The sequence below is a fragment of the Chamaea fasciata genome, unplaced genomic scaffold, assembly GCF_029207755.1.
Source record: "Chamaea fasciata isolate MVZ Bird 193981 ecotype frontalis unplaced genomic scaffold, bChaFas1.0.hap1 SCAF_328, whole genome shotgun sequence".
NCBI lineage: Eukaryota > Metazoa > Chordata > Aves > Passeriformes > Sylviidae > Chamaea > Chamaea fasciata.
Genome location: NW_027094413.1, coordinates 15,001 through 30,737, shown reverse-complemented (window position 1 = coordinate 30,737; position 15,737 = coordinate 15,001). Strand labels below are relative to the sequence as shown.

General features: G+C 47.8%; 3 long non-coding RNA genes across 3 annotated transcripts; all 3 read left to right on the top strand.

Annotated features, from left to right (window-relative positions):
- The first annotated feature begins 6,205 nt into the window (after nt 1–6,205).
- Nucleotides 6,206–6,917, top strand: LOC136305229 (uncharacterized). The gene is made up of 6 exons (XR_010725174.1): nt 6,206–6,258; nt 6,337–6,378; nt 6,479–6,523; nt 6,618–6,659; nt 6,755–6,803; nt 6,894–6,917. It is a non-coding gene; the product is annotated as an uncharacterized lncRNA (long non-coding RNA).
- Nucleotides 6,918–7,029: 112 nt separating this feature from the next.
- LOC136305230 (uncharacterized) lies at nt 7,030–7,547 on the top strand. The gene is made up of 3 exons (XR_010725175.1): nt 7,030–7,160; nt 7,268–7,347; nt 7,425–7,547. It is a non-coding gene; the product is annotated as an uncharacterized lncRNA (long non-coding RNA).
- A 3,366-nt stretch (nt 7,548–10,913) lies between these two features.
- LOC136305233 (uncharacterized) lies at nt 10,914–11,850 on the top strand. Its single transcript, XR_010725179.1, has 4 exons — nt 10,914–10,961; nt 11,064–11,107; nt 11,193–11,233; nt 11,318–11,850. It is a non-coding gene; the product is annotated as an uncharacterized lncRNA (long non-coding RNA).
- The last annotated feature ends 3,887 nt before the right edge of the window (nt 11,851–15,737 follow it).

Genomic DNA, 15,737 nt, shown 5'->3' with positions numbered 1-15,737 from the left:
GTGGGAGTCTAAACTGAGCCCATCAGGTTCCTGATGTCAGGTTGTAGGAGACATTTGGCACTCGCAGGATAGTAAGGGTTCCATCTTCTGGGAGATTGGCTGTGGGAGAAATGCAGCAGTGTTCCGAATTGAAAGTGGCAGAAGCCCACTCCCGGGCACAGTGCTCTGTGCAGGAACAGTGGATCTCTTCTGTGGGAAGCTAAACTCACCCCTCCAAGTTCCTGATGTCAATTTGCAGGAGGTGTTTGGCAGTCTAAGGGCAGCCAGGGTTTCAGCTTCATGGCGGCTTGGTTCTGGGAGTAAGTACACTGTTCAGAATTCTAAGTGGCAGAAGCCCACTCCCGGGCACAGAGCGCTGTGCAGGAACAGTGGCTCTCTTCTGTGGGAAACTAAACTCACCCCCCGAAGTTCCTAATGTCAGGTTGTCGGAGACATTTGGCACTCCAAGGACAGTAAGCGTTTCAGCTTCTGGCAGCTTGGATCTGGCAGATATCCTATGCTGAACTTATTTTTAACAGGCAGAAGCCCACTCCAGGGCAGAGAGTTCTGTGCAGCAACGGTGGGTCTTTTCTGTGAGAAACTAAACTCCCCCGATGAGGCTCCTGATTTCAGTTTATAGGATAGATTTGGCCCTCCAAGGACAGTAAGTGTTCCAGCATCTGGGAGCTTGGATTTGGCAGATGTCCTGTGCTGAACTTAATTTTATCAGTTCGCAGCCCACTCTGGGGCAGAGAGTTCTGTGCAGGAAGTGTCACCCCTTTTGTGTGGGAATCTGGACTCACCCCATCAGGTTCCTGATGTCAGGTTGTTGGAGACATTTGGCCCTCCAAGGACAGTTAGGGTTCCAGCATCTGGCAGGTTGGATCTGGCAGATATCCTGTGCTGAACTTATTTTTAGTAGGCAGAAGCCCACTCTGGGCCTAGGAGTTCTGTTCAGCAGCTGTGGCTCTGTTCGGTGGGAAGCTAAACTGCCCGCACCAGGTTCCTGATGTCAGGTGGTAGGAGACATTTCGCACTCGAAGGACAGTTGGGTCTCCAGATTCTAGCAGCTTGGCCATGGGAGAAGTGCAGCAGTGTTCTGACTTTTAAGTGGCAGAAGCCCACTCCGGGGAACAGAGCTATTTCCAGGAACAGTGGATCTCTTTTGGGGGAAGCTGAATTCACTCCCTAAGTTCTTAATGTCAGGTTGTAGGAGACATTTGGCACTCCAAGGACAGTAAGGGTTCCAGTTTCTGGCAGCTTGGATCTGGCAGAAGTTTCGTGCTGATCTTATTTTTAGCAGGCAGAAGCCCACTCCGGGGCAGGGAGTTCTGTGCAGCAGCGGTGGCTCTGTTCGGTGGGAAGCTAAACTGCCCGCACCAGGTTCCTCATGTCAGGTGGTGAGAGACATTTGGCACTTGAAGGACAGTTGGGGCTCCCAATTCTAGCAGCTTGGCCATGGGAGAAGTGCAGCAGTGTTCCGACTTTCAAGTTGCAGAAGCCCACTCCTTGGCTCAGAGCTCTGTGCAGGAACGTTGTCCCCTTTTCTGGGGATACTAAGCACACTCTCCTGGTTCAGATTTTCAGTTTTAAGGAGCCATTTGATCGTCTAATGGGAGCCACGGTTCCATCTACTGACAGCGTGGATCTGGGAGTAAGTGTGGTGTTCAGAATTCTAAGTGGCAGAAGCCCACTCCCGGGCACAGAGCTTTCTGAAGGAAAGGTGGCTGTCATTCGTGGGAACCTAAACTCTCCCCATCAGGCTCCTGATGTCAGTTCATAGGATAGATTTGGCACTCCAAGGACAGTAAGGGTTCCAGCTTCTGGGAGCTTGGATCTGGCAGATGTCCTGTGCTGAACTTAATTTTATCATTTAGCAGCCCACTCCGTGGCTGAGAGTTCTGTGCAGGAACGGTGGTTCTCTTCTGATGGAACATAAACTCACTCCTCGAAGTTCGTAATGTTCGGTTGTAGGAGACATTTGGCACTTGAAGGAGAGTTAGGGTTCCAGCTTCTGGCAGCTTGGCTCTGGGAGAAGTGCAGCTATGTTTAGAATTGTAGATGGCATAAGTCCACTCCTGGGCATAGCACTCTGTTCAAGATCGGTGGCCCTTTTCTGTGGCAAGCTGCACTCACCCTATCACATTCCTGATTTCAGTTTTTAGGAGGTGATTGGCACTCCACGGCCAGTCTGGGATTCTGCTTCTAGTAGCATGGGTCTTGGGACAATGCTGATGCATTCAGAATTCTATTTTCCAGAAGTCTAGTTCCATGTAGAATGCCTTAGACTTGACTGGATGTTCCTTTTGTGGGAGAGTTAAGTCACCCCCTTAGGGTCCTGATGTCTGTTTTTATAGTCCGTTGGTAGTATGTACCCTCCCTGCATCCTAGTTTCGGTTTATTGGGTTTGGGTGAAATATTCTTCTATTGCTAATTTTTGGAGGGAGACTTCTCCTCTGACCCTAAAAATCCTGCCTGCCCTAGATTGAAAAAAGTAACTCCCCTAATTTGAAAGCAGTTACATGTCGTTTTTATAAGATGTCCGTCAATCTGCTTGCAACATTGCTACAACCCTCATCTTTCTCCATCTAGATTCCAAAACATTACTCTGCCTGGATTTCATATAGGTGTTCACCAGGTTTCAAAGTATTAAACATGTACGTTTCAAAGTCTCCCTTGCAAAATACGGGATGGGTTCTGGAATACCAGAATCACCCAGTTTCAACATGCCAAAACCATTCTATTTCATAATGTTAGAATGTTAAGTTATAACATCTCTAAGACAATTTCTAAATATCAATTTGCAAAGTATCATTTCTTTGATGTCTTCTATGGATGGGATTCCTAATCCCCAAAACTGCCATACTGTCAAAATGGGATCTGTGTGAAATATTTTGCCCTCTGAAAAGGTTTTACCTAATGACCATTAATCTATTTTCATCATACAGCTAGATGTAGTAAAAACCAAGCAAATACTTGTAGTAGTTTTCTGCCTAGATGGATCTGAGAACTGGCATTTGCCAAACTAAGGATGGAGCAGATCTCTTCCCTGGATCATCCTGGAAAATTTGTTTAGTAGGCAAAGGGAATTTTTATAAATTACATTAATATCTTACTGTAATTTAGGGCGGACCAGCCACCGGCAGCAGGACTCCGGTTTGCTCCGGGCCGGTCAGGATTAGACATAAGTCACCTGGCAACCCCCCTGGCTCCTTAAGGGACACGTAGAAGACCTCAACAGAAACACAATTCAGTCAGGATTCCTAAGTAAATATTTCTGGTAATTGCTTACAGTCTGGGAAAAATTTCCTAAATAATTACAAACTTAGGACATAGGGAATTCTGGGGATAGAACTTCCATCTCGGCCACCGGCCACAAGAAGAACAGTTCTCTTCCACAGAACGGAAACCTAGCACCCCAGCGTTTCACAGGCAGACGAAGGGTCACGCAGGGGAACGAACAATCTGCGGGACCTTTCTCGACCTCATCCCACAATGCCCCCTGTCTTCAGAGGGTTTCCTGGGCACACCGCTGTGGGGAGGTGCTAGTTCAGAGGGGCCTAGCTGTCTCTGCTTTTTAAGGGCTTGAATTTTAGGGAACACTCCCCTTTTTTCTCCTCCCTGGAGAGACTTAAACTGAAGGAAACTCCTCTTTTCCAAAAATTTTAGGAGATTAAGTTAAGGGGCACAAGCCATTTATTTTCCATGTCACAGTTTAAGCAGAGGTAACTGCCCATATGCTAATTTTAAATTGAAGGAACCCGTGCCTTTTTCAGCATTTTAAGGATTTAAAATTGGACTTCAGTTGCACTCGAACGGGTACCCCGGTAACACCTATCTCAGACGGGAGCAATCCAGGCGTATATATAAGCTTAACACCACCTGGGAGTTTATTCTTTTTCTCCTTTGTAATTAATACATTGATATCCTTACTTAGAGGTGCTAACGAGCCTTACACCATTCATAATCTTACTGTTCTTTGTCATCCTACTTAGTCACTTGTGGAATACTAATTGCAGTCACCCAGGAATAATTACCCCCGTCAACAGCAAATTACCCAAATTACTATCTTGCTATGTTACTAAAACACTAAGTTTTATTTTTGCCCTCTAGCCTGAAGTCATTACAGCCAAAACAGAAAAATAGCATTATTACCCCAAGGAGTTTTTTTCTCTATCGAGCCCTGTACTTACCTTGCATTTGAGTCAGAGGAGCCAAACAGCTGCAGCTCCTTCGAGAGCTTTTATACCCCGTGGGAGTTGCCTCCTCCCTTTTCCCGGGCATTCTGGGAACGAGGGGCGGGCCCAATCAGGGGTATATTAACCCCAGCTTTTGCCAAGGGGCTTCATTCCCTCCTGGGAATCAGCTAGGGTAAGAGCTCTCCTCTCATTTCAGCGAAGAGGCTCTATTAGCTTATTTTTGTTAGGTGTTTTTGGGCACCTACAAATAACAGGAGCTTTGAGGACACTACAAAGAAGATGCTATCAAATACAGGGAGTATTTAAGTTCAGGGGTTTTGTTTGCACATTCGGGGGAGGAAAGGCGCTTTTGTAATTTCTGGGTTTGTTCTCATTTTCTTTTAGGAGGAGCACTACTCCTGAAGTTATAGGTCACATCCAGCACGATCTTCCAGATTCTTTCAGAAGATTTGTCACCTCAAAAGGGCCACTGTACACGTCAGAGGCAACGACCGAGATCCAGGCTTCCGATCGGTAAGGCGAGGACTACGTTCAGGGTACCCGGTTGAGAGTTAGCAGGTTTTGAAGGCAGCAAAATGAGGAACGACCTGCATTTGAGGGCCTCCCCCAAGGCTTTTTTGCAAGTAATAGCAGCTGCATTTATGCGTCTTATAGCACAGAAGAGCACCTAAGATACGTAAATGTGAGCACCTAAGTTTTGCTCACAGACCTGCCCTACAGTTTTGCCCCCTGCTAACTCAGGTACCGGACATTGTAATAGCCCTAGGCTTAGATGCGGGACGAAGCCACAGAGTCGAGGACCCGGGCACGCTTAGGCGAGGGCGAGCGGCCGCCCCCTCGGGATTCGGCACACGCGCCGGTAAATTCGTGCATCGATTTTCATTTTTCTTTTTCATAGCTAAGAGGCTAATCGGCGATTGGAGGGCCTTCTGAGCCAGACTTATTTCCAGTCCAACGTGGATTCACCTTACCGGTCATCTCAAAGATAAGTCAGGGGCCACGGCCTCGAGATAGGACGACAGGGGTGTCAGAAATTTATGGGTCCGGTTTAACAGCTACCAGAGGGGACAGGGGTGTCCCTTAAGGGGTCACTTAGGACAGCCGAAGGGAACGGCTATACTTCAATAGCAACTACGGGGCACGCAAGGCAGAACGGTTCCCGTCCGCATCGTGCGGTCCGGCGCGCAGCGTCGTCCAGCCCCACTCAGCGATCCCGTTAGCTGTCAAGGGGAAGCATTAATTTTGATCCCAATGCTGTGGTGCAGGGCAGTCCAGTCCCGGTGCATGTCCTGTCAGTTGTCTGTTGTGCACTCTGTGTCTTTTGAGTGTCTTGTATTTCATGTCATTTTCTCTGGCTTTTCAAGGGGCCATCAAAATCCCGGCATCATTTTTAGCATCTCCGGTCCCTCAGTTCCTCGGCCAGGCGCCGATACCATCAAACCATCGACTCGGGAGCTCAGGCCAGCATGGGAATCGTATTTATTTTCAGAAGCATCCAGTTTACTGTCTTTCCAGGTCTTGTTCTGAGCTATACTGACAGCCAAGCACCACCACGATCCATTCCGGTGGATTAGGACTTGTAAGAATGCAAAGCTAGGGAGAGGATTCTGACCGGAGCATTCTCAAGCGTCCATCTTTGAGGTTCTTGGCATAAGTCATCCCCTTAGCATCTTTTTTCCTGCAGGTTTCTCTGAGCCCGGTCAGCTCTCCATCCGTCTTACCTCGATCATCTCCTCCCGAGTTCTCTCGGTCCTCAGGGTCATTCCTCTCTTCGAGATTTTTTTCTTTCCCTGTCGTGTCTCCTCGTTTGTTGCGTCTTGTGTCACGGGTGTGGGTGTGTATTTGGCCCAGCGCTGCTCTGCCCTGCCCTGTAGCACAGCTGGGTGTAGGGGTAATAGGACAAATTTGAAGTGCAGGGTCTATTGGCTTCTAGGTTCTATCTGTAGATTGACACAAGATGCCTGGTGCTGTCAAGTTATCCTTCCGCCCTTTGACTTTTGTCCTAACTTTCTTTCAGATGCAGACTGATTAAACCTGTGGCAGAGCAGCCCCTATCAGTGGAGTCGGTTCTCCCGAGAAGGTCAGTCTGAGTCGGTCTTTGCAGGGGAGGTGTAAATGGTGGCTCTGTTACAGCCCTGACCTTTGTCTTTGTTTTTAGGAGCTAATGCAGGATATTGGCAGTCCAGAAGAAGCGGGCAAGGTGAGCCTGGACCGGTGAACAGAAGCAGTTGTTATTTCTCCGGTGTCAATTTCTGGTGCAACTCTAACCATCCACTGTTGGGTTTTTTTTTTTTTTTCAGGTGGTCTGGTTTTGAGATGTCCTGTTTGTGGATTCCAGCGGCCAGGTAGGTGTCAGCTTACGTCAGTTGCAGTTTGTCTTTGCAGGGGCAGTGTAATCGGTGCCCTTGTTACTGCCTGTTTCTTTGTCTCTATTTTTAGGAGGTAAAGCAGGATGTTGGCGGTGAAGGTGAAGCGTGCAAGGTGAGCATTGATCTGCGGACAGAACCGGTTGCTGTTGCTCAGGTCTCAGTTTCTGGTGAAAATCTAATATCTGCTGTTTGTTTTCTTATTTTTAGGTGGCCCGCTTGTGAAATGTCCCGGTCGTGGGTACCAGCAGCCAAGAGGGTGTGTGCTTAAGTCAGTCCCAGTTTGCCTTTGCCGGGGCAGTGTAAATGATGACTGTGTTACAGCGTTGTTTTTTGTCTTTTTTTTTAGGAGGTAAAGAGGGATATTGGCAGTCTAGGTGAAGTGGCCCAGGTGAGCATTGTCCGGTGGATGGAAGCAGCTGTTATCACTCAGGTCTCAATATCTGGTGCAACTCCAAGGTTGTATTTTTGTCTGTTTTAGGCAGTCTGCTGTCATTATGCTGAAGTCCCTTCTCCAATGAGGTGATGGACCGGGTCCCTCTCTTTGGAGCCCTTCAGAAGCATTACAGGACTGTGTGATCAAGCCTCGATTTCTCCGTTTGAAGCTGCTTTCCAGGTAGTCTTTGATAACGGCCGAGGAGTTGGGGAGGCAGGGAGGAGAGGAGGAGCGAGCGTCCTCTCAAGTATCAGCAATGTCAAATCCCTTGTCTGCTCTTAATCCAGACCTACCCCCTGACGATGCCATCACCCTCCAAGCACGGCTGAGGCAGCGGGCCCGAGCACCCAGGCGTTCTCAAGAGGCGGTGGGTAGCAGAATTGTTGGGTTTTGGGCGATGCGGTGCTAAGACCACACAGTGATGTTTGCTTTTCTTTATTGCAGCTGACTAAGAGAGAGCAACCTGGTGTTAGCAGGAATTTCCCTGAGGGAGAGGCGGCCTTCCTTTTCACCTGCCAGGATTCTGCATCTCCAGATGTCTGAGAGATAAGTGGAGGGCTCCGAGCCACGGAGGGGATGAAAGTGGGGGGCTGGGTCGGCTTTCCACCGGGCGGGGGTTTGGAGACGGGGCCATCCAAGAAGCGGCCCCTTAGGCTTCCTACAGGGAAAGTCTCCCTTTTGATATCTCCACTGAGGTGTGCAGGGCAGAGCAGTCCCGGTGCTCGTCGTGTCCCTCGTTTGTTGCGCACTCTTTGTTTCATGTCTTTTGCCTTAGCCCTTCAAGGGGCCTACCAAAAACCCTGGTATCCCTCTTAGCCTCTCTGGACTCTCAGTTCCTCGGCCAGGTGCCAATGCCCTCGGACCATCGACTCGGGAGCTCGGGCAGGCATGGGCATCGTATCTCTCTTCAGAAGCATCCAGTCCAATGTCTTTCCAGGTCTTGTTCTGAGCTGTACTGACAGCCGAGCACCACCAGCATCCATTCCGGTGGATTAGGACTTGTAAGAATGCATAGCTAGGTAGCAGAGTGTGACCGGAGCATTCTCGAGCGTTCATCTTTGCGGTTCTTGGGATAAGTCATCCCCTTAGCATCTTTTTTCCTGCAGGTTTCTCTGAGCCCGGTCAGCTCTCCTTTCAGCTTACCTCGGTCATCTGCTCCCGAGTTCTCTCGGTCCTCAGGGTCATTCCTCTCATCGAGAGTTTTCTTTCCCTGTCGCGTCCCTTTGTTTGTTGCGTCTTGTGTCACGGGTGTGGGTGTGTATTTGGCCCGGAGCTGCTCTGCCCTGCCGCACAGCTGGGTGTAGGGGTAATAGGACAAATTTGAAATGCAGGGTGCATTGGCTTCTAGGTGGGATCTGTAGATTGACCCAAGATGTGTGGAGCTGTCAAGTTATCCTGCAGCCCTTTGACTCTTGTCCTAACTTTCTTTCAGATGCAGATGGATTAACCCTGTGGCAGAGCAGCCCCTATGGGTGGCGTCGGTTCCCCCGAGAAGGTCAGTCTGAGTCGGTCTTTGCAGGGGAGGTGTAAATGGTGGCTCTGATACAGCCCTGACCTTTGTCTTTGTTTTTAGGAGCTTATGCAGGATATTGGCAGTCCAGGAGAAGCGCGCCAGGTGAGCATCGACCGGCGGACAGAAGCAGTTGTTATTGCTCCCGTCTGAATTTCTGGCTCAAGTCTAACCATCCACTGTTGATTTTTGTTTTATTTCAGGTGGTCTGCTTGTGAGGTTGTCGTGGCTCAGGCTGGCAGCGGCCAGGTGGGTGTGAGTTTAAGTCAGTCCCAGTTTGGTTTTGCCGGGGGGGTGTACATTGTGAGTATGTTACAGCCTTGTTTTTTGTTTTTATTTTTAGGAGGTAAAGCGGGATCTTGGCAGTCCAGGACCAGCTGCCTAGGTGAGCATTGACTGGTGGATGGAAGTGGCTGTAATCGCTCAGGTCTCAATTTCTGGTGCACCTCTAAGCTTCTATTATTGTGTTTTAGGTGGTCCACTCTTCTTCTGCTGAAGTACCCTCTGCCATGAGATCATGAACTTGGGCACCTTTTTTTGGGAGCCCTTCAGAAGCATTACAGGACTGTGTGATCAAGCCTCAATTTCTCTGTTTGAAGCTGCTTTCCAGGTAGGCTTTGATAACAGCTGAGGAGTTGGGGAGGCAGGGAGGAGAGAGGGTCCTGTCAAGTTTCAGCACTGTCAAATCCCCTGTGTGTTCTTAATCCAGGCCTACCCCAGGACGATGGCATGACTCTCCAAGCACGGCCGAGGCAGCGGGCTTGAGGGCCTGGGCGTTCTCAGGAGATGGTGAGTAGCAGAATTGTTGGGGTTTGGGTGCTGTGCTGCTAAGATCACACAGTGATGTTTGCTTTTCTTTATTGCAGCTGATTAAGAGTGAGCAGCCTGGTGTTAGCAGGAATTTCCCTGAGGGAGAGCCAGCCTTCCTTTTCACCTGCCTGGACTCTGCATCTCCAGATGTCTGAGAGATAAGTGGAGGGCTCCGAGCCACGGAGGGGACGAAAGTGGGGGGCCGGGTCGGCTTTCAACCGGGAGTGGTTTTTGAGTTGGGTTTGGAGCTGGGGTTGTCCAGGAAGCGGCCCCTTAGGCTTCCTACAGGGAAAGTCTCCCTTTTGATATCTCCACTGAGGTGTGCAGGGCAGAGCAGTCCCGGTGCTTGTCGTGTCCCTCGTTTGTTGCGCACTCTTTGTTTCATGTCTTTTGCCTTAGCCCTTCAAGGGGCCTACCAAAAACCCTGGCATCCCTCTTAGCCTCTTAGGACTCTCAGTTCCTCGGCCAGGTGCCGATGCCCTCGGACCATCGACTCGGGAGCTCGGGCAGGCATGGGCATCGTATCTCTCTTCAGAAGCATCCAGTCTAATGTCTTTCTAGGTCTTGTTCTGAGCTGTACTGACAGCCGAGCACCACCAGCATCCATTCCGGTGGATTAGGACTTGTAAGAATGCAAAGCTAGGTAGCAGAGTGTGACCGGAGCATTCTCGAGCGTCCATCTTTGCGGTTCTTGGGATAACTCATCCCCTTAGCATCTTTTTTCCTGCAGGTTTCTCTGAGCCCGGTCAGCTCTCCTTTCAGCTTACCTCGGTCATCTGCTCCCGAGTTCTCTCGGTCCTCAGGGTCATTCCTCTCATCGAGAGTTTTCTTTCCCTGTCGCGTCCCTTTGTTTGTTGCGTCTTGTGTCACGGGTGTGGGTGTGTATTTGGCCCGGAGCTGCTCTGCCCTGCAGCACAGCTGGGTGTAGGGGTAATAGGACAAATTTGAAATGCAGGGTGCATTGGCTTCTAGGTGGGATCTGTAGATTGACCCAAGATGCGTGGAGCTGTCAAGTTATCCTGCAGCCCTTTGACTCTTGTCCTAACTTTCTTTCAGATGCAGATGGATTAACCCTGTGGCAGAGCAGCCCCTGTGGGTGTCATCGGTTCCCCCGAGAAGGTCAGTCCCGGTCGGTCTTTGCAGGGGAGGTGTAAATGGTGGCTCTGATACAGCCCTGACCTTTGTCTTTGTTTTTAGGAGCTTATGCAGGATATTGGCAGTCCAGGAGAAGCGCGCCAGGTGAGCATCGACCGGCGGACAGAAGCAGTTGTTATTGCTCCCGTCTGAATTTCTGGCTCAAGTCTAACCATCCACTGTTGATTTTTGTTTTATTTCAGGTGGTCTGCTTGTGAGGTTGTCGTGGCTCAGGCTGGCAGCGGCCAGGTGGGTGTGAGTTTAAGTCAGTCCCAGTTTGGTTTTGCCGGGGGGGTGTACATTGTGAGTATGTTACAGCCTTGTTTTTTGTTTTTATTTTTAGGAGGTAAAGCGGGATCTTGGCAGTCCAGGACCAGCTGCCTAGGTGAGCATTGACTGGTGGATGGAAGCTGCTGTCATTGCTCAGGTCTCAATTTCTGGTGTAACTCTAACATCCACTGTTTAATTTACTTTCATTTTAGGTGGTCCACTTGCAAGATTTCCTGGTCCTGGATGCCAGTGGCTTGGTGGGTATCAGCTTGAGCTTTATGTATTACTGAGTTCTGTTAGATTGCGGTGATTGTGTTTTCTCAGTGACTCAGCCTGCTGTTTTCTTTGTGTCTTTGCAGGTGCTGCTACTGTCCTACACATGCCAAGGATTAGGGGCAAGCGGGTAAGTTGGCTTTTAGGCATTAGGGGTGATTCATAGGCATGGGGTGTGTAGCAGCATGCTAAATGTGTACCTTTTCCTTTTGCAGGTACCCTCTGGGTAGACTGTGGAGCCAAATCAGTATCTGAGGTGAGTTGGGGCAGAGGTGCTTGGAAAGCCTGGGGATTAGTTTCCTGTCACACAATTTTCACAGTTTGTACTTTGTTGTCTTAGGTATTGAGAGGAGGTGCGGAGCCTAAGTTTGGATACGGCAGTGCTGAAGTCCTTGGAGGATGGATTTTGTCCGCTCGTCTTCCAAAAGATAAGTGTTGGGGCTTGTGTTTGGGTGCAGGGGAAAGAACTTTGGAAGTGGGAGGCAATTTCACATTAGCTTAGAAGAGAGGGCCCTAGTGGGATGGGTCCCTCTGAAGTAATGGGAGAGGGTTTCCCCTCGGTCTCGCTGGAGCATTTGCCGGGCAGGGCAGTTCAGCATTCTAGCGTGTTTTGCGTCGTCAGCAGTCTTTGAGTCTCGGTGGCCTAGCGGACGTTTTCACCCGACGAGGTTGCCTTTCGTCCGGAGGCATCGCCACGGTCACCCGGCAGTCATCGCTTTCTTCACTCGGCTTCCCGAGCTTCTGGAGCGTCCTCTTAACAGCTTAGGCACTTAGTCTAGTGAGCAGTTTTGTTTGTATTGACTTGGAACTGACTATGTTTGTCTTGCAAGTGACTATGTTTGTTTTGTATTGCAAGTGACTATGTTTGTTTTGTATTGCAAGTGACTATGTTTGTTTTGTATTGCCAGTGACTCTGTCTTGTATTGCATTGCCAGTGACTCTGTATTGTATTGCATTGCCAGTGACTCTGTCTTGTATTGCATTGCCAGTGACTCTGTATTGTATTGCATTGCCAGTGACTCTGTATTGTATTGCCTGTGACTCTGTTTGTATTGTATTGCCTGTGACTCTGTTTGTATTGTATTGCCTGTGACTCTGTTTGTATTGTATTGCCTGTGACTCTGTTTGTATTGCATTGCCTGTGACTCTGTATTGTATTGCATTGCCAGTGACTCTGTATTGTATTGCATTGCCAGTGACTCTGTATTGTATTGCAAGTGACTGTGTTTGTATTGTATTGCAAGTGACTGTGTTTGTATTGTATTGCAAGTGACTGTGTTTGTATTGTATTGCAAGTGACTGTGTTTGTATTGTATTGCCTGTGACTCTGTTTGTATTGTATTGCCTGTGACTCTGTTTGTATTGTATTGCCTGTGACTCTGTTTGTATTGCATTGCCAGTGACTCTGTATTGTATTGCATTGCCAGTGACTCTGTATTGTATTGCATTGCCAGTGACTCTGTATTGTATTGCATTGCCAGTGACTCTGTATTGTATTGCATTGCCAGTGACTCTGTATTGTATTGCATTGCCAGTGACTCTGTATTGTATTGCACTGACAGTGACTCTGTATTGTATTGCACTGACAGTGACTCTGTTTGTATTGCAAGTGACTCTGTTTGCATTGCACTGCCAGTGACTCTGTTTGCGTTGCAAGTGACTGTTTGTATTGCACTGTAAGTCACTGTGCTTGTATTGCACTCAAAGTCACTGTGCTTGTATTGCACTCAAAGTCACTGTGCTTGTATTGCACTCAAAGTCACTGTGCTTGTATTGTATTGAAAGTGACTGTGTTTGTATTGCACTCTAAGTCATGATGTTGCTGTATCCTACTGTATGACTTATGCTTGAGCTGCCCTGCCCTGGCACAGTCACAGTTAGGTAGAAGAGTTGTAGGGCTTTGCAGTTCATCTTTTTTCTGTGGAGTTTTGGGTAGAGAAGGTATGGGCCCTGAGGGGGGATGATGCCTAGCTGTCAGGTAACCACTTGTTGACCACCTGTCATTGTCTTGCAGGTCTCCGGGCAGGCTTAGTCTCTCTGTGGTTGCTGATGCTACGGAGTCTCTTGGAATCTACTGGGTAAGCTGAAGAGTGACTGTGTATGTCTGAGACTTGTCTGTCTGCTTGGGTTTGCCTGTGTGAGTGTGTGTGCTGACTGGTTCTAACCTTGTGTGTGTGACTTTTGCCTTCCAGGTTTTTCAACACATTTTAAATTTAGAATAAAAAATCCCCAGCCGGGGGGTTTTTTTTTTTTTCCCCCCGGCTGGGTTTTTTTTTCCTCGGTCCCGGCCGGTCTGCGAGGCGACGTTCATCGCCAAAGTTTGGGCGCCGACGGCCTAGGGACCGGGGTTTTCGTCAGGCAGGCTGATTTTTTCAGGGCTCCCGGGAACCACGTTCCCGAGGAGCGGTGCGAGTGTGTGCTGATGGTAGGGGATTGAGAGGTGAGAGAGGGTGGGTTTGTGTGCATGTTGACTGGTTCTAACCTTGTGTGTGTGACTTTTGCCTTCCAGGTTTTTCAACACATTTTAAACTTAGAATAAAAAATCCCCAGCCGGGGGGGTTTTTTTTTTTTTCCCCCCGGCTGGGTTTTTTTTTCCTCGGTCCCGGCCGGTCTGCGAGGCGACGTTCATCGCCAAAGTTTGGGCGCCGACGGCCTAGGGACCGGGGTTTTCGTCAGGCAGGCTGATTTTTTCAGGGCTCCCGGGAACCACGTTCCCGAGGAGCGGTGCGAGTGTGTGCTGATGGTAGGGGATTGAGAGGTGAGAGAGGGTGGGTTTGTGTGCATGTTGACTGGTTCTAACCTTGTGTGTGTGACTTTTGCCTTCCAGGTTTTTCAACACATTTTAAACTTAGAATAAAAAATCCCCAGCCGGGGGGGTTTTTTTTTTTTTCCCCCCGGCTGGGTTTTTTTTTCCTCGGTCCCGGCCGGTCTGCGAGGCGACGTTCATCGCCAAAGTTTGGGCGCCGACGGCCTAGGGACTGGGGTTTTCGTCAGGCAGGCTGATTTTTTCAGGGCTCCCGGGAACCACGTTCCCGAGGAGCGGTGCGAGTGTGTGCTGACTGTAGGGGATTGAGAGGCGAGAGAGGGTGCACGGTGCGCATGCTGAAGGAGGTGTGTGCGGTGGACGATTGTTATGTTTTATGTGTGCTGCTTTTGTTTTGGGTTTCCTGTAACAATAAAACAAGATATAATGAGTGTTTCAGATTTTGAAAAATGGTTCTATTGTGTTAATAGTCATTTGGCTTGTATTGCCTTGTATTGTTCTGTATTGGCATTTGCTGCTGTATTTCAATGTATTGCTCTGTATGTAAATTGTAATTTTATAGGTGTGCCTATGGACTGTATCTGTATTTGCATTTGTATCTGTTGTTTCTGTATGTTTTGCTAAAGTGTAAAGAAACCCATTCATGCAATAAAAGCTGAATATACCCTAATAAAGATGCCCCCCTGCCCCCCCAATAAAGATACCCCGTGCCCCCCTCTCCCCCATTTGGCTCCTGTGTTTATTTGGTGTCAGAGTCATTTATTCTATTTCCTACCTCAAGGTAAGTCTATTTTCCTCTCTACACCTTCATGCTATTTCCTTTTCTGTCTAATTCTGCTTCTTTCTCTCTTAACTCTTAATTTTTCTCTGTTATTCTATTTCTAGATGTTTTTCTGTTTCTCTTTCTCTTTAACTCTCTTTTTCTGTCTGTTTTGCTTTCAGTCTGTTTCAGTCTGTCTTTTGCTTTCACTCTAACTGTTTCACTCTTTCTCTCTCATGCTGTTTCTCTGTTTTTCTCTTTTGATTTCTATTTTTCTCTAACCCTGTTTCTCTGTATGTCTTTGTGTCTATTTCACTCTCTATTTCACTTCCTTTCTATTTCTCTCTGTCTATTTCTCTCTGGCTCTGTCTATTTCTCTCTCTTTGTCTGTTTCTCTGTGTTTTTCTCTGTTTCTTTCTATTTCTCTGTCTTTGTCTATTTCTCTATTTCTCTCTGTCTTTGTCTTTTTCTGTCTTAGACAAAGACAGAGAGAAATAGACAATTTCTCTCTTTGTGTTTTTCTCTTTCTCTATTTCTCTCTGTTTCTGTCATTTTCTCTCCATCTCTATTTCTCTCTGTCTTTGTCTTTTTCTCTGTCTGTATTTCTCTCTTTGTCTATTTCTCTCTGTCTCTGTCATTTTCTTTCTGTCTCTATTTCTCTGTCTTTGTCTATTTCTGTCTGTCTCTATTTCTCTCTGTCTCTGTCATTTTCTCTGTCTCTATTTCTGTCTTTGTCTTTTTCTCTGTCTCTATTTCTCTCTGTCTCTGTCATTTTCTCTCTGTCTCTATTTCTCTGTCTTTGTCTATTTCTCTGTCTGTCTATTTCTCTGTCTTTGTCTATTTCTCTGTCTTTGTCTATTTCTCTGTCTTTGTCTATTTCTCTTTGTCTATTTCTCTCTGTCTCTGTCATTTTCTCTGTCTCTATTTCTCTCTTTGTCTATTTTTCTCTGTTTCTATTTCTCTGTCTTTGTCTGTTTCTCTGTCTTTGTCTATTTCTCTGTCTTTGTCTATTTCTCTGTCTTTGTCTATTTCTCTCTGTCTCTGTCATTTTCTCTGTCTCTATTTCTCTGTCTTTGTCTATTTTTCTCTGTTTCTATTTCTCTGTCTTTGTCTATTTCTCTGTCTTTGTCTATTTCTCTGTCTTTGTCTATTTCTCTCTGTCTCTATTTCTCTGTCTCTATTTCTCTCTCTGTCTCTATTTCTCTCTGTCTATTTTTCTCTCTGTCTCTATTTCTC